Source organism: Neodiprion virginianus, chromosome 7 (genome assembly GCF_021901495.1).
Source record: "Neodiprion virginianus isolate iyNeoVirg1 chromosome 7, iyNeoVirg1.1, whole genome shotgun sequence".
Taxonomy (NCBI): domain Eukaryota; kingdom Metazoa; phylum Arthropoda; class Insecta; order Hymenoptera; family Diprionidae; genus Neodiprion; species Neodiprion virginianus.
The window spans coordinates 22234997-22254728 of NC_060883.1; the positions used below are offsets into that span (position 1 = coordinate 22234997).

Below are 19732 nucleotides of genomic sequence, written 5' to 3' on the forward strand. Positions count from 1 at the left end.
TTTTATAACCACGTCGACAACCTCGATCTCTCGAAACTTTTAAACAATTTATACGAATGCGAAGCACCTGTTGTAATTTGAAAGCGAGTGAAAAACGATAGAAAAAAAAAAAATTGAGACAAACCAAATAAAACTTCAACACTTCCAGGGTTAATTTCATTTCCAACACGACGCGTGTTTGACGTATACCTGTAATATACATAAAGTGAAGAATTATCGCTGATGTAAATTAGAGGGATCTTTGACGCGTTTGCAGCTCGTAGATCTCCGGTCTGCGTTTATGTTAATGTAATTTTCTGCACGGTATGTATTATACCGTTTGAAATAACGTTTCGAAATGATTACGCGAGTCGGTGGTAGTCATACTTACAAACATACACATACGTACGTACACATACGGGCGCGTAAATACAGGAGGAAAAGCTGTGTGAAAGCCTCGGCAAAAGATAAATCGTTCCCGAGTATGCACGACGGCGTATATATATATATATACATATACATACATACATGTATACACAACGTATATGCGTACATAAATATATACACACATATGTATACGTATACACGATGAACGGGATCTCCCCTCCCATTGTTGAAAGCTGCGTGAAACAATTTGACCGGTATTTCCCTCCCCCGCCCCAACATAGTCGGCCTTTAAACACCGCCGAACTGCGTCCTCATCTCGTTACACACTCGTACGGAATATATTTCTCTTTGAACAATTGCCGATTTCGACAACGATGATCACGGGAGAGAAATATCGTATGGCGTACAGCCCGAACTTTAACGTTTAAAGCTCGACGTGACTCGTCGTCACCTTTCGCGTGATGTTCAGAGCTTGCTTTTCTACGTCTCGTCGACTTTAAAGGCATTCAATATTGTTGGAACATTAGTCCGTAAGTCGCGGCAGCTGATTAACCTGATATTTCAAATTTGCCGGAACATTGGAAATTTTTTTTTATATTTTTTTTTTTTGGCTCTTGTCGGTTTCAAGAAACAATTAAATTTTTTAAAACCATCACATCATTTAAACACTCGACAAAATGACGATCATTTTCTTTTTTAACCGTCTCGAATTTTTAACGGTATAAGAAATAGAAAAAAGTTGTTTTACAAAAGGAAAGAAAGGGAGAAAGTAAAAGAATTTTTCAATTACTTTTCGAATCAGCGATCACTGTTAATCAAGCCTTTAATTTGTGAACACAATCTCCAGTCTCCTATTTTTGACGAAATAAAATGTCAAAAAAAAAACAAAAAAAAAACAAATTGCATCAATCAGCAAATTTTTCAATTTTATACATGTATCCGAAATTTTTTTCTCATTTATATTTTCCATTTTCGTTTTGTCTTTCATAAACATCGTCGAGCTGATTGCCCAGGGGGTTGAAACGCGGGGGTGTAAAAGAGGGCGGAGAGGTGGGGGGTTGGCGCACAGGCAATGAACCGCGGAAAGGAAGTTGTTCGTTAGGTGAAATACACGGGGTATGTCTCATCCGGCAATTCGCTGCCTTCCCACACACATCGCCGCGGTTTATGAACGGTGTGGATTCACCGACACATAAAAATATCGCTATGTTCCCCCTAGCGCGAAGCCTCATGTTTATATGCATTTGTTACACTGAAAGTTTCCCCCTCGTGATACTGCGACCCCCACCCCTGAAAACCGCCCCCTTCATCATCACGGTATAATCGATCATCGATCATCAATTTAAAATTTTTTGTCTTTCGTGAGAAGAATAAATAGAAAAAAAAAAAAATCGGAAAAACAGTTTGTTTCGCGATACTATTGATCGATATGAAAAGAGAAAAGAAATCTCTGAAAAACGAAAAGTTCATAAATTGACGAACATAATCGTTTACTTTAGAAAAAGTAATAAGGAGAATAAAGTATACGTTTCTCGATAAAAAATTGAGTATCGATTTATTTTCGGTAGAACCGGAAGTTCAAATTGAACGTGACGTGGAAATTTGTCATCCCCCATAATTTGATTGTAAAATCGTGTAAGTTCCAAATTTTATCATCTAGCCGTTACCGATATCGTCGCGGAAATTTGTCGCACAGACATGCAGACCGAAATTTTCCCAAAGCCTGTTTTTCAGGCAAATTTTCATTGTATACCGATTTTCCCGATCAGTTTCCATTACTCGTCTATAGGTATACCCCGCATCGGGAAATGATAATAGTGACAACGAAAAAAAAGCTTTTACGCAGATATTTCAATCCCGCGGAAGAGAAACGAACGAAAGAAAGGGAGTGGAAAAAAAGGGTGGTGAGGGGGGGGAGGGGCGGGTGGATTTTTCAATTACAGAGCCAAACGGGTTCATAATCTAATCTAGCCCAAGGTGGATGTCTAGCCGTTCAGGGTGCAAGCGGGTGTTGGTTTATTTGGAAAAACACACTGGGGAAAAGTTCCGTTCGAGGATTCACGTGGGTGTGAGCCAATATCGGGGACGAGTGAAGGATGCCCAACACGCTTCGTCCTCCTCCTCGATTCTTGGCTCTTACCTCATCTTGAACGGAATACGAAGCTTCCCATGGCCTCGGTTTCCCTGTATATACATATACGTATACATATACATATACATACACATATACCTGGTACGTAGGTAGGCAAGTACTTGACTGCCTCACAAAGAATTCAAACGTCACGTAACTTCCTCGCACTTGACGCAATTTCACAACGAGTGATCGTTTTACGTTTCTTAAATAGAATTCTCCGCTCATCTTCCTTTCCCTCAATTGCCGGCCGAAGATCGATACTTAAGTTTTTTTTTTTTTGTTTCTCTTCATCAATTTTATTACGATAAAATAGCCACACGTCGAGTATTCGTCAAATTACACAGATCTGTAAAAAAAATCATTTTATTCCATCTGCGCGGGATGTTTTTTGGTAAATATTATGTTTTCGAATTTGCTGAATTTAAAAATCACTTCCGTTTCCCTACGGCAGGTACGGTAATTTTGCAAGGTACAAGGTGTTTGCGTGAAAAAAAAATGCATAACAATAATGTAAAAGCCACCATATCGTTACGACGAGCTGAACAATATTTCTTATAAAATTAAACAAGCATTCTCTCTTTGATAACACACCGAAGATGCTTTCGGTTTCCATTTTCTGTTAGAGTTTCACTGCAAATGAAACTACGAATACGAGTTTGAGAAAAAACCTGACGTGACGAAATTTTTTTAGTATTTCCCCCGGTTTCAGTGAGTAAAAATCTATACGAAACAGTGTAGAAAACCTCTGCTGTCTTTTTGGACCTGCAGACCTGTGTTATTTATTCTTACGCTACGAGAATATCTCGTCAACGATATAAAAATAGAAAAACTCTTGAATCGCAAAGAAAAACCCACAGATAACGATGATTAATTTGAAATTTTTTTTTGTCATGTTTTTAAAAACCTAGTAAATTTCTTCGATTTCATCCCCTTCAATTTCGCGTTTCAACAGCTTTACCTACAATTTTTCTGCCACTTTCTCCCACATTTAAACAATACAAAAATATCGAAATATTGATGCAAATATATTATTATCTTGTTATTTACGACTCGAGTGTCACAAACATTCACAATCACGACGTGTCTTGCGGGATAAAACGATGAAATTCGAATCACACGACCTATTAAGGGAATAACGAAAATTTTCGACAGATTTTCCTTGCAAGTCGAAGGGTGATGGGTTCCACCCCGCAAAATATATATATACATACATAAAATACACATGCGTATACAATATATGGATGTATATCACGTGTAAACTCTTTGTATAATAATAAATGTTAGGGGCCAGCGATTGACTTACGAAATGTCAAACTTCCAACCCCCCATTGTCTTGACACTCAACAAAGCATCCCATATGACCTTTATCGTCAGACAAGGTAGACTCGAACTTGTAAGTCGCCCAATCTAGAAGCTTTAGCCCGGCATGATATATCACTGTTGGACAACAAGGACAATATATCCTTTGTGTAAGAATCAAAAAAAAAAAAAAATTCTTCACGTTCTTCTAATTTTTAAAATTGTTATTCAATGTTTTCTAATTTCTTTTTTTTTCTTTCCTTTTTTTTTCGAATCGCAGATATCGGCAGCTTGAAACGGAGCGAAAAATTCAGATCGCTTCTTTGATACCTGATCGAACTTTGGCTCGCTCGCACGGGAGAAACTTAGAAGCTAGGAAAACTCGTCGAATCGTACGACCGGAGTTTTCCTTACGATTTTTCCCTTATAACCGCCTAGGGCGTCGTTAATTTTATTCCCGTACGTTACCGACTTTTACCCAAGTTTTACAGTTTTAGGTTCGTGCCGTCCCTCTCCCTCGCCCTTCCTCACCCTCGTAGGTGTGTCGAGGTGTCTCGCCTTCGACGAGACGCGAATCTCACCTTTCTTCGTCGAATTCGTCACGCCCCTTTGCATGTGTGCTAATTTCCCCGCTACATATACAGACCGTCTTTGTTTTTTTTTTTTTATATCTCAGCTTCCTTAATTCCACCCTGCAAACTCCAAAGACTTTGTTTTTTCACCCTGATCTAGTCGGGGATTGTGGTAAGAAAATGAAAATATGTAAGGACTGAGCGGTAAACGGAACTAAAAATTTCTCTCAGTGCATGACTACGGAACGAAATTCAACGTTTCAAATTGATATTCGTAAATCGGCGAATTGAGAAGATCGGGAAAAAAAGTAGTAGACAGAAGGTATAAGAGTAATAGGGTGCGGAGTAATAGTGCATGGGGGAGGAAGGGAGGGAGTGAGTGGGGGGAGGAGGGGTTCAGACGGCGTTAGGCGTTAGCGAGAAGATAGTCAGAGATTCTTGGAGTGTTTTTATAGGAGCGAAAGTTGGGTGAAAGATGTCCTCGCGATGAAATCGAATACGCAGTTACGTATCCACTTTGAATAAGGAACGCCGAGGCTGGGTTATAGAGGAGTTAACCAATCCCTTCGCGTCCCCGGATCTCCATGCGATCCATCGGGTCGTACGACCAACGGATAACTTCTTCGGCGGACTTTGTGATTTGTCTCGGGATGGGCGCGCACAATTTCTACACCCCCTCACATCCCCCGTACCAACCGCCGGCTCAAACGTCGAGTGAAAATCGCTCCTATCCCTCGGGAAAAGTCGAGAAATAAGAATAAGAAAAGAAAGAAAAAGAAAAAGAAAAAGAAGAAGAAGAAGAAGAGGAAAGAGAAACGGAAGAAGAGACCGAGTACCTGAAACTTTTTTCACACGCCTTACCTTCGACTGGTAGTAAGAAGTCCCCAGCTGCCCGGTTCGCCTTGGAAATATTCGGCATGCCGGTCACCTCGCATCTGAATTCATTACCAGCCCCGATTCGCCATCGGCATCGTCCCCGAACCCGGTGGCGCAGACTTTGATCCTACATCACCGTGAGTTGATTTTACGTCCCGGTCGGGAAAACCGTGAGCCCTGGAAAAAGGAAAAGATCGAGTATTGAAGGGTGGGGGGAAAAAAAAAAAAATTGGAGACCGATGGTAGGAAAGGTAACCGTTGCAAGTTTGAGCAACGTTTTTACACCCCCCGGAGGTTAAAAACCGTGAGGGTAATTATGCGGGGGATTTTTTGTTCGGCTAAAGCTCGCTGCTCGCTTAAATCATACGCAGAAGGAGAGAAAGAAGAAATTAAGAGAGACGGAGAGGGAAAGGATGGCGGTGGTGGGGGGAGGGAAACTGGCTGAATTGAGGTGCGTACGTGCCGAGTATATATTTCGAGTATAAAACGCGAGAAGCAATTGGCTACGCTTGCAGGCTTCATAAAGGAAGGAAGGAGGGACGGAAGGAAGGAAGGAAGGAAGGAAGGAAGGAAGGGTTGAGGATTGTCGCGGAGCGCGAAACGGGTTGGGTATTAAAATCGATGCAGCAAGCAACAGATGTGCAAGGATAGCTTTATTGCCTCGGTACGAGCCAATAACGAAAATCATTAAATTAGCTTAACCACTGCACCGCTGCTGTGTCCTGCCGCACCGTTAACGCGACCCTCTCTGCAAGCCTTTCCGCCCCGTCGCTGGTAATTTCGGCGTCAAACGTTTGCGTGAAAAATCGACGGAAAAAAACAAAACGGGGGGTGAATGAAAATTGAAAGATAAAAGTATCCGCTTCGACGCCTCGAGCGAGTGAAAATCCGAAAGAAAACGATTTCTTCTTGCAATTGGATTGCAAAACATTGTCTAAAACGTTTAAAGGTCGTCGTCTGTATTATTGTATAAATAGGAAAACCGAATCGGCAAACGCCACTGTACGTTTGTACATATAATGTATAACCTAAATATGCGGTAGCCATTGAATTGAAGTTCGAACTGCCAGCAGCAGTGAAATTATTTTCAAACTACGATAATTCCGTCGGTACGTGACGTTGGACTAAAAATAATACCGGGATTGAAATTTCCGCTTCAAACTGTCAATCTTCCTTCGATAAGTCCACCAATCATTGACTTAAACATACCCGATACACAGATATTGTCTAATAACAATTAATCGGATACAAAAAATCAGTTCACGAATTTTTATCGATCAATATCTTTCGCTCGCACGATCTTTATTTATCCGAATAATAATAACATTACCTCGTACAAAATTAACACATCGATTGAAAGTAGAATTTTTAATATCATGTAACGCTCCGTGCAAAATATCGTTTGAAAACTCGAGCGGAAACGTACGTATTTTTCTTTTTTTCTTTTCTTCTTCTTTCTTCTCCTGAAAATTCAGTGTACCATTGATTTACCCTCCGCTTATTTAAACAAACCCCTAACTCGCGGCCACGACTAACAAGCGTTAGTATCGCCGCGCGTTGATTACTCGACTGTACGTATATATACACGCAATTATACCGTTGCGGAATTAATTGCCCGATGTTTAATGCGACGGTTAATTTATTACAAACCCAGTGTGGTATACATCAATCGAAAAATATTCCAGGAAGAAAAAATCCGCCCCTCTTTTTCTACCCCCCCCCCCCCCTCTCACTCTCTTTCTCTCTCTCTCTCCTTCTATATCACTTTGTCTCTCTCGCTCACTCGCCCGAGAGTTAAGGAATTTCAATTAAACAAATACTCTTCCCCACTCGTATAATCCAACTCTATAAGTAGGTACCTTACGTTAATACGTGGTGTAAAGAAGAAAAAAGAAGCATGAGAGAAGAAAAACAAAAAGCCGAAGAAGATGATTTGTAAATTCCTCAAAGAAAATCTTAACGCTCAAGTATATAATATTATTATTGTTATCATCGTTATTATCTTTTAAGGAATAAAAAAAAAAAACTTTCGTCCAATTTTCAAGAGGTTTATAAAGTGCTTTCGACAAAGTTTCGCCCCTTGTTAGAGATTCCATTTGTCAATTAATCAATTTATCGATCAAGTAACAGAGTATAGAAGACAGGGAACAAAAAGTAACTAACAAGTTTTACGTTATAACAGGATAAAAAATTCGGTCCATCATTTACCACACACTTAATATTCCTGAATTCCTTTTAGTCCCACAGATGTAATTAGACTTACAAGAAGCAATATCCATACGATTGGAACGTAAATTCTATCGCGTATCGGCATATCCTGTAAAAATTTTAGCCGACACGCCGAAACGTTAAGAAAAATAACAACGAAGAAGAAGAAGAAGAAGAACCACGGAATCAATAAAAATTCGTGAATTTAAATTGTTAAGCCGGGAAAGTCTCGAGTAGTGCAGATATCCGGTATTCAGGAATCCCGGCGGAGGAAGGGAGAGAGGGAGAGACTCTCGTGTAGCTCGGTTTTCACGGTGAAACCCTATTTGATTCGGTAATCCATTTCGACTAGCTCCGTTGACTCACGCCTTACGGCACAGAGGATAGCGATACGGGAAGAAACCCTTGGCGATCCTGCTTCCCGAGACATCAGTCTAGAGGCTTGCTCTCCGTCTTTCGGGCTTGTCGTCGACAGATTCCCCGAGACGGAATTCCGCGCCTGATCCACGCTCCCAATACAAATGCCCTTTTTATTCCCGAGGAACCTGGCTGGCTCCACAGTGAACGGAATCTCCGCCGTCTTCTCGATCGGCGGTAAATTAAATATATCGATATACATGGATGTATTACGTCCTGTAGTACGTAACATGGGGGACACGCGCGAAAGTGGTGACAAAAAAATTGTCCCTGTTTCGTTTTCGGTACTGATTTTTACGAAGAATGATTAATTGGACCACGATACGAAAAAAATTAACTAATACATATACGTGTGAGTCCGTAAGGTGTACGCGTAAAAACAAACAAAAATATAACAGTAATTGGTAGCAACTCTAAATCCTTTCCTACGTCCTCCAGGTTTTACGACGGTTTTTTTTCGGTATTTGTCACAAATTTTTCGAGTTGTATCTTGTAAAAAAAAAAAATTATAAACACGAATCTCCCTAATATACGCCTACAGACATGTAACCTGAGAAGATGGACACATTTCTCATCAGGGAACCTTACTGTCATCGATTACCGATGATCGACAGCTGGTACCGGTAAAAACATCGCGCGTTTCATCGTCGTCAGTGAAAAATGTTTTACGGAAGAATCGAACCGACAGGTACCGACCCTCTCCAACCGTGTCCAAATTCAAACCGTCCTTTCCAACATTTGCTTTAAGGTACCTATTTGAACAACGAACAGTTTCTCGAAACCGTGAGGAGTGGAATAGCCTAAGAAACCGTTGGCAATTAATTAGATTTCGCATGCATGTAATAACGTAAGGTTTGCTCTCGCGACGGTAAAGGTTCTCACAGTCGGAAGGAACCAGCAAAAGGCACGGTCTCTGAACGTCCGACGTCCTGGAGGTCAGGTGGCATCCGAATTGTGCTCGGCAAACCCTGGACCAGATTCGACGTTTTCGTTCGTCCTTCGCGAGGGCTCTTCGCGGTCGGTTGTGTGGGTTGAAACAGAAGTGGTGACGGTCCCGGCGGCTGGCCCGGTGGTCCAAGCTGTTGGTGAAGTGGTCCGCGGGACAGTAATTTGCATGGCTCGAGTGGTTGGCTGGCTGGTTGGTTGCTGCCGGTTCTCTTGCCTCGGTTGTACTTGCACCGAGGGTCCGGGACGAATGGCAGCTGAGGGGGCGAGGGGGCGAAAGGGGGCGAGAATGGACGGGGGTGGGGGTTGGGGGCGGGGAGGGAGGGAGGAGGTGAAGGGGAACGAGGCACTCCGACTCGCATTCCAAGCAGACTTGGTGAACCGGGTTCATTATTTTCTCGTTATAAGTTTCTACAACTCCGGCTTGTTGTCGTAACGTTGTTAACAGGACGCGCTGTGAATTGTTAAACGACTCTACGTTTCTGACGCCATCGCCATCGCCGTCGCCATCGCCAACCTTCCCGAGCTAATACACCACAAGGAGCCGAAGAGACCTTGCGGCTTCGCTCAACTCCTCACCGGCATACACACCTATACGTACACTCTTTCCTTTAATCCTCTTCCGAGTTTTCAGTTTTCAACCAGTTTCTTCAATCTCCGGCTGGCCAATCGCGTTCATCTTATTCTGTAATCTTGTTTCTTTTTTCCCTTCGGCACCACCGTAAATTCCAAGTCTACTGCCATCTGCATTAGTGCAGTTGTCTCGGCTTACAGACATTGTTTCGTGCGTTTCTTTTTTTTTTCTCTCAACATTTTCATCTCTTGCAAACCGTGACAATATGAGCAGTAATAACCGCAGATGTTATCGGATTGATGGATTTCACGGGTTTTGTTGAAACCTTGAAGTAAATAAATTGTTGCTGAACATTCGCCCTTAATGTATATGTAGCCAGTCGGTAATTCAGCCAGGATGTTGAAATACACGGAGGGAAGGTATTCGAGTCCAAATCCCCAAATCGTGCAGATATCTCGACTATGGTTAGGGTACATGTGGATATACATAGGTATACATGTTGGTATGCGCCTGCTAAGGCTTCGGCATCGTTTAGTCCAAGATTGGGTTTGTATCGGCGTAGACACGCGACTGAATCACCTGACTTTTCGATGTTAATCACCCCAACACGCCGCAAGCGGAATCAAATCTAAATCAAGAATGAGAGATTTCTGACTGTGCCTGTATATATAAATGCCCGATATACCGAGGATTTAAACGTTCTAAATTTTCAAACTTTCACGGCGAAGCTTTCGTTTCGATAAATTAAACCGCTGGAAAAAGATATGCCCGAAACAGTTTGGAAAAGGAGCGGCTGAAAAGTATGCAACGTGGAAATGCTTTTGTTTTCCCTGGAATAATACATGATAACAGTAATTTGTAGGAAATTCTCAACCGTGAGCGAATTTGAAAATGAAATAAGAAGACGAAGAAAGGAAATTGAAAAGAAAAACGAAATCAATTTCTAATTTAAAAGGAGACTCTGTCTACCGAGGAAGAAAAATACGAAGGAAAAAAAGGCTAACAAACTGTCGACGACCTCCGTCTATCCCGACACTTTCAAACTGCCACTTCCTATCCGACGTGCAATCTGAAAAGTTTTTAGTTTCAGAGAAGGGGGTGAGAAAGAGGAGAGGAAACGACTCGATGAACATTCGCTCGATCGGGAAACCACCCCCGCAGCGAGTGGATCAACTCTCGACCGGTTTTCATTTTTGACAACAAGATCCGAAGTTAATTGAAAGTCAACCCGCCCCCAGATCCGGGATCATCCAGAAATGTGATATTTTACACGAATCTGTACACGTATCCCGGGTTCAAGCAGATCAACGACGAAACCGCACCGAACACAATCGTTGATTAACAAGATTGCTTTTCATTTCTTGAAGTAATTTAAACCAGTTTATCCAACAGATAGACAATTTCGAAATCCACGGCTGTGCGTGCCGAAGTGAACCAATCAATCTAGTATCGAAAGCTCCGAACGATCAAACGTCATTCGAGGCTCGATACCATACCAGGTTGAATAATTAAACAAACGTCACGTCGTCTGCAAATGACGCTTGTTCAGTTGGCATAAACGGACATAGACAGAGAGCGATAAACGATATTATATCCGTCATTGACGAGTTTCAATCTGAGCAAAACGTTGCAAATTAGATTCAATATTCTATGTCTGATCAAATTGAACAGCACACCGAATGGTAGATAGAAACATCCCCTTCTCACGAATGACCGTTATGCATATTTCAAAAAGTGAATAAAAATAGTTCACTCGTAGTTTTACGAATAAAAACAAAATCCTACCGCTGACACCAGTTCGTCGAACCGAAGACCCGAGCTTTATTTAGGCGACTTATATAATCGATGATCAACGACTACGAAACCACCTATTCGACGTTTATACCGTTCCAGAGATTTGATCCTACCTTAAGGTGTAAAGTATTTCCAAAACCGCGTGTAAATTACCAAAGCTCCGACAGAAACGGGGTATGGGAATGTCAAAGTTTAAACCAAGCCCCGTGGCTTCCCAAGGAGCATACCGACATCAGGAAGAGCATCCAAGAGATACTAATGTCCATCGCTCTTATACCCTGATACAAATATCGTTCCGAGACGTTCTCGCGTCTCGTACCATCCCCAACGCTTTACGAAGGGGTTAGTGTGAGTCAAAGGCACGCCGTTCATCCCCGTTCGCTGTTCACCGTCACCGTCACTGTCACTTTCTCAATCCTTAACGCTCTCTCTCTCCCCCTCTCTCTCTCTCTCTCGCACACTCTCTCGCACACTCTCCAGTATCCAATACGCGAGCCAGCAGGAGGGACGAATGAGCAAGTTAACTTTCGATGTGGAGCAATTTAAGTTTGTAACAAGCGTGGTATGCGGCCCACTGCTCCCCTATATCCCTGCACCCAGCGTCGGCGGGGAAGCGCGAGCCAAAGCCAAGGGAGTAAAAGAGGAGGATGAGAAGAGAATGAGGCGAGAGAGAAAGAGGAGGGGGAGGGCGAAGGGGAACTGTGCAGACTGGGTCCGGAGCAACTTCGGTCATGAATTAATTTCACGATGGAATCGTTTATACTACATTAACTTTTAATTTGCTAAACGCTTTAGTCTTTACGGTGTATTTATATTAACTTTCTTCCTTCCATTATAATGGAGTGCCGGAGGCAGGGAGTTGTCCCTGACGGCAGGCTTATTGCCTTCTTTCCAGCTCCTCTCCTACTCCTCTTCTCCCCCCCCCCCTCCCCACCCAAACCAGAACCCGAACCCTCCGACCCAGAATCCTCTCTCAGCCATCGACCAATACAACTGATCCTTCGACAAATTGCAGGGAAACTTATTCGCACTATTTTGGTAAGTCTGATCGGAAGTGATAGGTTTTTCAACGACAGGGCTCGCACTTCGTTCTGACCGTAGTTTCGAACATTCATTGTGAACTTGGAGAATCTTGTGAATTCGTTAAAAAGCAAAATATTCGTGTTAAAAACGAGATTCACTCAGACAGCAGGTCATCAAATCTTTTTAAGCTAGCTGAAACTCTCGTTTGTGAGGTTTTTTCGGTACTTCCGTACTCCAGACTTCCTACATTTGTGATCAAAAACATATCGAACCTACAGTACGCCAAGTTTCGTTTCATTATTACAATTTACAACAGAAAGAAACATGCCACTGACTTTTTAATCCATGAAAAAATCAAACATTTTGCCTTATTCTCCGAATCATCGAAACCATGACGTACGAACGAGTAAAGCGTCACCGATTATCTCTCAGTGTTCTTGTACCTATCGGGCATTAATTTTACCGTGCAAAAAGGAATGACGGAAAACGACATTCCAGCAAAGTTTTTTCTTTTTTTGTTTTTTTGTTTCTCCCTCCCCTTCCGCTCAAATTTAGCAAATGTACGCCGGCGCAAAGAGGTAGAAATCTTCGACTACGATTTAGGTACGGTATACCAACTTCCTGAGTATTCGGCGATGTGGAATTCGTTGGAACTCTGCGTTGATCTAATTGATCGCAATTCCCTCGCTCGCTCATTCTCTATATACACGTACTTTTCTCCTTCTCCCTCGGCTCCGAGTTCCTTTCTCCAACCCTTGGCGAGTCGCGGGGTCGGGATAAGGGGCGAGGTTAAATCGTAGCGGCTAATTAAAACCTCCCTGAATATCTTGGACAGGCGAAAGTTCATTACGTCCGGATGTCGTCGGCAGGAAATCCCCGTGCCGTTCGACGTCTGGAGCCACCACCACCACCACCACCACCACCGCCACCGTCACCCCTTCAACCGTGCGATTGCCTCCTCGTCCTACTGGAACGCCTCGATATCTCGTTGATGGGAAACAGGGCAGGGGAATGGCAGGCAGGCAAGCTGACAAGGAAGAAGGAACTGCGAGTAAAAGAGAGGTAGAGAGAGAGAGAGAGAGAGAGAAGCCGTAGGAGAGGGAGAATCGGAGGAAAGAAGCTCGGCGCGAGACCCATCTCCGTAATAAAATCACTTGTTGGATTTCCGGCAATCATGTAGTCGAACCTCTGATTTACGTTTTCGACCCTCGGTGGAACGAGAACGAAGGTGAAGAAGGTGCCGCGATGTCTCCTCCAAAGCTCTCACCCAATCAGAATCGATTTTATTCCCGTGGCTTCTCATTTTTTACCGAACCCATTCATTTCCCGCCTCTCGCTCTCCCCCCTTTTCTCTCACTCAAAATAAACCAAGAGAAAACGTTCCCCCGGGGGTGGTGAAAAGCCAACTTGTTGTTATTACACGAAACGCCATGCCATCGTCAATATACGTATATAATACGGTATACACGTAGATTGTATCGTTGATTGAAAACAGATCCTCGCAACGTTCGTCGAAAGAAAAATATTAAAAATTATCCAAAAACGCGATCAACGCTCCGCGCTTGAAACAAAGAATGTCAAACAAGATTCCAGCCACTGATTGATAATCGACGTGCGAACTGGGTAACTTTTTACCCCCAAGAGCATCTCGCTCATACACACTAAAGGCCGTAAAACTTGGCTGCTGGAGGGACCTTTGGTTAGGTATAAGGAGGCAGGTATAAGGGAGACGAGGGGAGTTCTCCGAATGACTATAGGGTCGCTTAACGTGTAATATACCCTGGAACAACAGCATAACCATGATATATCTGTACAATTTGGAGTAATTTCGTTAAAATAGAATAATGTGAGCAAGGTTTGCCAGTGTGTAGGTAGAGCGACGTGGGTAAGCTGTTGGCAGAAGGGGGAAGTTGAGAGGGAAGTACACACCCACACAAATGTAAGCGTAATACACGAGATGCTGTTTGCACAGTGATACCGCCTTCGAGCACCCGGCCCCCCAGGGCAAAGCGCCAAATCAACCTCTCCGAACCAGAGGGGCAGCTTTGACCGGACAAAAAGACCCCCTTGTTCAGTTTTGTGGATTTTCCATCAGTCTAAAAACTCAGGATACTCCGTCCATGCGCGTATCGGCTTGTCGGTGTTACTCCTCATCATAGCCGGTAGTTTGTATCACCACTTGGCAATTGCTTACCGCTCACGGCAAGTCAATGAATTCCATGGTGCTTTTTAAAAGCCAAAGTTCAGGTCGATAGGTGGGTATTAGGGTGGTCAATTTTGAGGGAGTAAGAAAATTTCAGAGGTCGCTACCAAATGTTGTAATATTTTTTACTTATTTTTATACGTACATCTTACGGACTTGTGTTTGTACATATTAGTTGATTCGTTTCGTATTGTGGTCCAATTAATCGTTGTTCATAAAAATCAGTACCGAAAACGAAACAGGGACGTCAAGGTGCCGCTATACTCCTATTTCGGTAACAAAAACTGTTATCCAAATATTTCCGAAACGATTAATCCTGCGGATAAAAGACGAGGACAGTCAACTGCGGAATTGTTAGGCGCGGTTTGCTGTTGATTGGTGAACGATTAATTGGACCACGATTCGAAAAAAAGAAATCAACATGTATATAAGTCCGTAAGGTGTAGACATAAAAATAAATAACAAATATAACAATAATTGGTAGCGACCTCTCAATATTTTCCTACCTCCTCCATTTTTCACGACAATTTTTTTTTTTTTTCAATATTCCTCACAAATCTTTCGAGTCGCACCTTAAGATAAAATAAAGATAAAAAACGAACCACCCTAATGGGTAGGCAGGTACATGGAACAAGTTGTAACCGTAGTTTATGTATCGTTTCTAGGTCTGTGCAGTTCTATAACCGCAAAACCACGCCAGCGACGGAGTTAGGTCGTTCTGACACCGGGGTGATGAAACTGATTAGTGGCCGTGTTTATACTCATTATACGCACCGAGCCGAGAAGCATTACTCAAGCGTCTAGCGCGCCTTCTTCATTTACAGAAGCATTCGACCCCCAGCATCCGACACCTCTCCTTCTTCTTCGCAAGCTCCTCTCTCCGCTTACCCTGAACACATCATTGTGCGTCTCGCTCGCTCCCTCTCACGTTCTCTCCTACACCGGCTCAAGGCATTATTACGGATACTTGCCACGTCGTGGAGGAGAAATGGGAAGACTCGAGGGGTGCGAACAGATGTACCGCCTAGCGATGTATACCTCGCCTACGGGGAAGCACCGCGGTACCAACGCCGGAATAAGAAGACGACGAGGAGGAGAAGGAGGAGAATAAGAAGCGTAAAGAAAACCAAAAAAGAGAAACAAAGAGAAAGCCTTTCCCTAATCTTCTTGCTCAAGATTCCATCGTCTTGATTCATTCGCGCTTTACTCCCCAATTAGCCGGTGCACCAAGGATAGCAATTATTAATTCAAAAGGGAACGGAGGCAGGCATGAAAAAACTGACCACTTCTTAAACGGTTCTACAAATGTTCGACTCCTAGTACCAGATGGTACCGATTACCCACAAAAGTTTCAATACAATCGACTTTGTCATTAAATAGTGTGCTTCAGAATTCGTCCAAGGAAAGAACCTTGTCCCAAATCTTCTGGGACTTGGAGCCAATTGGTACGATATTGCTATGCGTACTAGCGAGTAGTCTATGGTGTATATATTGATAGTACAAGTTTTCCCAATTCCTGTTGAAACTCTAAGTCATACTCTATCGCAAGTTACAGTGCGTGTTAAATCTTTTTTTTTTATTTCAAAGTCTCACTGAAAATGATAATGCTTAAAGTGTCCGGTACACTCTTGAGAGTGTTTGTCTTCTTGCATCCAGAGCACCTACTCGCGGTTGATGCACTCCTAATACTTAACACCTCCGACGAAGAGTCCGTTTCTGACGGACTCTGATTAACTATATCTTATAACGCACCGACGTTAATACCTTAAACTATTCTTGTTGTTATTTTACTCAACCAGTACCATACACCGCTATCAGAGACCCAGTTTGATACAAGCTTCTTTGTCCTCTCAGATTTTTCCACCACCATCCCGTGGTCGAAACATAAAGAGTAAAGTATATAAAACACAAACAGGGTTGGTGGAATCGTCGGTGAATTTACCCGGTTGTAAATGGGTTGATGGCTTGGGATATACACAAGTTCCTTACCCCACACGTCGTCGGCGTAACTTGAAAACAAACAACGGACACCGACGCCCGCGTACCGTCACCCAAAGAGTAGAAGACCAGGCGGAAGTTAGCGAGGCGATTCCGCAAAGACGTCGAGTATGGGAACGGGTTGCCGGAGGTGGACGTTGCAGGGTCGCAAGACGTCGACAAGAAGAGGGAGAGAGGATCGTAGTCGTAGTCGTAGTCGTAGTCGTAGTCACGGGGGTTGTAGCCGGCAGAGAGTAGGCAGCTCGGTTGCTACCGCGCCGTCTCCCCGGCACGCTGTAATAATACGTAATATCTTTACTGTTTTAGGCAGCCGCGCGCATTATTCGGATGCCAAGCGTGCCTTGGAAATTTAATTTCGAATCGTATTATATCCGCGCCCCGCGCTCGCGGAACACACAGAGAGACGGCGAGGAGCAAGAGGATGGGGTCCAGGACTCGCGGTCCTCCTCTCTCCTCTCTGCCCCTCGTTTCCCACCCTCCTCCCCACCCACCGTCAAGGCAAGCCAAGCCAAGCCAAGCCGAGGCAAGACCGTTGCAAACGGCGTGACTATACGATGAGCCGAGAACAGCGAGAGGGGATGCATGGCCGAGAAACCGGGAGGATTAAGGGGGTTGAAAACAGAAGAGAAGAGAAGAGAAGGATGAGAGAGTGAGAGACGGACGGGAACGAGGGAATGGGGGGTTAGTTTGCACAGAGAAACCGCAGAGCAGGGGTTCTCAGTTTTCAATTCACTCTTCGAGCCGGCGGCGGTAATGGAAACAGTCATTTTAACCACCGTGGGTGTCAAGGGTTGAATTCGACACCTGTGCAATGCTGGAAACAAACGAAACATCCCGGACCAAAGGATCGTTAGTGGATTGGGAATAACCTGTAACAGAGATTTCTCCTCGGCACACGCGCGTGATACACGTGGGAGGGAAAGGGAGGGGAAGAAAAACTCACTTTTATAACAATTTACCTTCCATCGCCACCGCTTTAACCCCCGAGACTTGCATTAAGCCCAAGAGATTTCGAACGTTCCGTGGTTTTCGGCATCCACCACACCGCTCCCCGTCGTATCACCTGACAAATTGTCGTGGGATGTAGGGAAACCGATGGGGAGGGGAAGAAAAAAAAGGAAAGGAAAAGTTGGCGGGAAAAAGAGACTGAGGAAGCAAAAGAATTCGAAACTTTTACACAACTTTACTGTTTTCTCTCTTTAGGGATATCACAAACCTTCGCCGACTGCAAATATTGCAATGATTGCACGACTAACGGTATATTGTTATTATTTTTTCCGAGGTGGATAATCTCCGATCTTCTCTTCGTTCAGTGATATTTCGTAGTACGAGACATAGAACACATATTTTTCGGCACGCGCAAATTCAGGCGTTTGAGGAGTAAAAACCACCCCTAAAAATCCAGAATCCAACCCCTTTGGATAAAAACACCGCGCATATTGTCGTCTGTTTATAGAGAGTAATCCCGAATTGGTTTTGCGAAAAAAAATTGATACAGTTGTCCAGAAAATCTAGAAAATCAATTTTCGCAGGAAAACTTTAAAAGTGGGGTTAAAAAAAAAGTGCTAAATTTTTGTAGATGTACTATACAACATATCGCATAATTAAGAAAATCGGTGAGGTACACCTCGGGCACTTTCTTCTTCATTGCAGCAAAATCCCTCATCACGAGCGTAAAACCTTCGAAATACCTTTAAACGCTTGTTGAGATGTTAACATTTTATTAACCCTTATACCGCTAATTGCCGGAACGACTCCCATCAAGTCTCAAGGGTCTTGTATCCCCCTCTGTCTTCCCGCCAAACATTGAAAGCTGACAAATGCTTTTGAGAGACTCGTAACACCGTCGCTGCTACCCGAGTATCTCTTTTACAGTTGTAAAAACTAATTCAATTGAGTTGATAAGCGTTTAATCTGCTCTCCCGCCAAATCAACTCTGCGCGAAAAATATCATCCTCTCGATCAATATTTCCAAAATTTTAAACCAAATTCGATGTTCGCAATCCTGCGGCTATTCTCACTTCGTCAAAGCATTAAATTTGCGACGTCGTAGCCGGAGAAGAACCGAATTTCCTTTCGTACCGGGCACGATATTATCGTCAATCTGGTTTCAATTAGCAGCGTGTCCCAATCTGGTTAAATTTCCTTCCTTCCTGCCTCACTTCAACTCAGGAAACGACGACCAACCTCCGCTACCACACTGACTATCTCCCGGAGTGACTCGATGTATTCGAATTGATTAATTTGAGCAAACAGTGGTGCTGCTACTGGACCTGCGGACTGTGAATTAAATACCTTCGCCGTTAATTTCAATCCACATCGATAGACTTACTCAAGAGAAATCCACGTGTGCCTCATTGGGATGGTTCATTTATTAACTTTTTTTTTTTTCTCAAACTGCCACTCGAAAAATTTGTGAAAAACACTGAAAAAAAATTGTCCCAGAACCTGGAGGAGGTAAGAAAATATTTAGAGACCACGATACGAAAAAAAAATGAACAAATATATATGTAAGTCCGTAAGATGTAGACATAAAAATAAGTAAAAAATATTACAATAACTTGTAGCGAAAATATTTTTCTACCTCATCCAGGCTGGACGAAAATATTTTCTCAAATTCAAAAATGAACCACCGTAGCGCCTGGCGATATATCCGTACCTCGAATAAAAGGATCTGCTAAGAGATCGCCGTTTAGTTTAATTTTTCTTTCCCCTAGGATGAGCGGGTGGCAGGCTCACTTAAGGCTGCTCGATGAGTGCTCGGAGAGTGTGTCTTTTTAGTTAGAACACCGTGACGTAGAGATTCATGTTAGTTTAACACGAGACGGGGTCTCGTCGGCGTCGCCCGTATACTATATACCTACTCGGCAAGGTTCGCCGGAAGTTGGGTAAGTGTAGTTTCCTGAGCCATTACCGGGCTCATCTCAAGTACCGTAACTCTTTCGTGCCGCTGGCACACTTTATGGCTTATACATATAATCCACGTACGCAGACACGCGCGTACCTTTGCAGCGCATCTCCTCCCTTCTTTCACGATATGTCCCTTGTTCGATAAAAATCTCTCCGCTCCTCTCTTGAATTCTTCACCCTCATTCGTTCGCAGAGGAAATACCTTCAATTCCAGCTTTTATACTTTTACTTTCCTTCACGCGCAGCTTTCCGTAAACGTTGAACGTCCGTCTCTCGCAGATTACTCGAATTTCAAGTCAGATACAACACACGTCGACAAAGCAATCATTATTCGTTCCAGTTCCCGTTTCTACAAAAACAAACCCTGTCTGATGAAATTATTATTTCCTTTAATAGTTACGCAGATGAAATCA

At 43.2% G+C, this 19732-nt stretch overlaps 1 protein-coding gene across 1 annotated transcript in view; it reads right to left on the reverse strand.

Moving 5' to 3' along the window:
• The window catches only part of LOC124309349 (lachesin-like), a 114069-nt gene that overhangs the window by 85465 nt on the left and 8872 nt on the right, over positions 1 to 19732 (reverse strand). The window contains exon 2 of the mRNA XM_046772940.1: positions 5233 to 5424. The gene's annotated coding sequence lies outside the window, so the exon portion shown is untranslated. The remainder of the gene's footprint in view (positions 1 to 5232; positions 5425 to 19732) is intronic.